The sequence below is a fragment of the Aplysia californica genome, unplaced genomic scaffold (genome assembly GCF_000002075.1).
Source record: "Aplysia californica isolate F4 #8 unplaced genomic scaffold, AplCal3.0 scaffold00536, whole genome shotgun sequence".
Taxonomy (NCBI): Eukaryota; Metazoa; Mollusca; class Gastropoda; order Aplysiida; family Aplysiidae; genus Aplysia; species Aplysia californica.
The window spans coordinates 247601-249056 of record NW_004797806.1 but is presented as its reverse complement, the minus strand read 5'-3'; positions in this window follow the sequence as shown (position 1 = coordinate 249056).

Here is a 1456-nt window from a genome sequence, read left to right as displayed (position 1 = left end):
CTACTCCTTGCCTCCTTCTTACTGCTGTCTTTCAGCCATGCCACTAATCTTATGGTAGGAAAGATCTACACTTAACCTTCTCGGACAAGGGCGAAACATCTCGGAGGTCCTGTGTGCAATTTGAGCACGTTAAAGATCACTTGGTGGTCCAAAATCGATAAGAGTAGACTTCGGTCGCCACCCGGGCAAAATTCAAAATTTCCCACCAACAGAAAATGTTTAAAGTGTCCTGCGCGCTTAAATGACCTTATGCATTTGCGAGTACCGTACAAAATTACCAAAAAAACAACAACAACAAAACAACAACAACAACAACAAGCAAAAAAACCCAAAAAAACAACCAACAAATTTGACCTATTTTTCTTCAGACGGATAAGATTCCTGTAGTACCTCATTGTGCAAGTACGCCTCATCTATGTGCCCTGGTTGGCTGTGAGTGAGTAGTTTACTTGCCCTCACCTGCCGGGATAAAAAAACAACTTACAACGCAATACGTTAATTTTAGACAAGCATTGTGTAGATTTTATCAAAACAAGCAGGAAAGGAAAAACAGGCGCAGATCCAATCTTTCCTCGGACGGTCACAAATTAGTCTCTTAATTCCTCATAGTAACTTCTTAGGATTCCAAGGGATTATCATTTCGCTTCTAAACCACTGGTGATTGAATGACTGAAACTGAAATCAAACTGACCACTTTGTCTAGGTGTATTTCTGCATCTTTTAACCCATACGCCATCAAGACAAAACTAAAAACTCTTTTGTCGATGCACAATTACATTACCACCAACGTATTGTCTTTTCACCTGCTAAATTCATTTACACATAGCTGGTCTTAATATTCCACAACTTTAATTTGCTTTGGCTGGGCTAAGAATATCGGAATTTCTTTCACCAGTATCTGAAGGGAAATTTTATTTCTTATGGAAAGTTCGGAAACATGAATAAGATCTGTTTTTGTAAAAGAATTGTCGCCTAAATCTATCCACATTGACAGGCAGCGCCACACAGACCCAACGTACGCACCACAGTTTGTGGTCGGGAAGGTGCAAGTCTAAAAGACACCTGAAAAAAATCGTCACTGTCACTGACGGATTAAACAACAGTTAGGGACTTTCACAGTGGGTCAAAATCTCCCAAATAAAAGAGCTAAACTATCTATCCCGTATTCCCGAGCGAATAATGCACGGGGCGATTTGGGAGAATTTGTTTGCTGATACATCTCAACTGCTGTATCATCTTTCCGTCGTGCAACAGCAATTAATCTTTTGAAAGCATAATCCGGATGTATGTTCCTGCTTTCGATCAGTTTTTATGTCAAAGGCGTCATCAAAAAGAAAGTAATTAATAGACATTTCTTTGAACGAACGTTTGTTCTGGTCAGCTGGTATGGTTAACTCTAAAGCAGTCTTAATGTAGAGGTATCACTGGCTACGACTCTCCTTCACGAGGACATCAA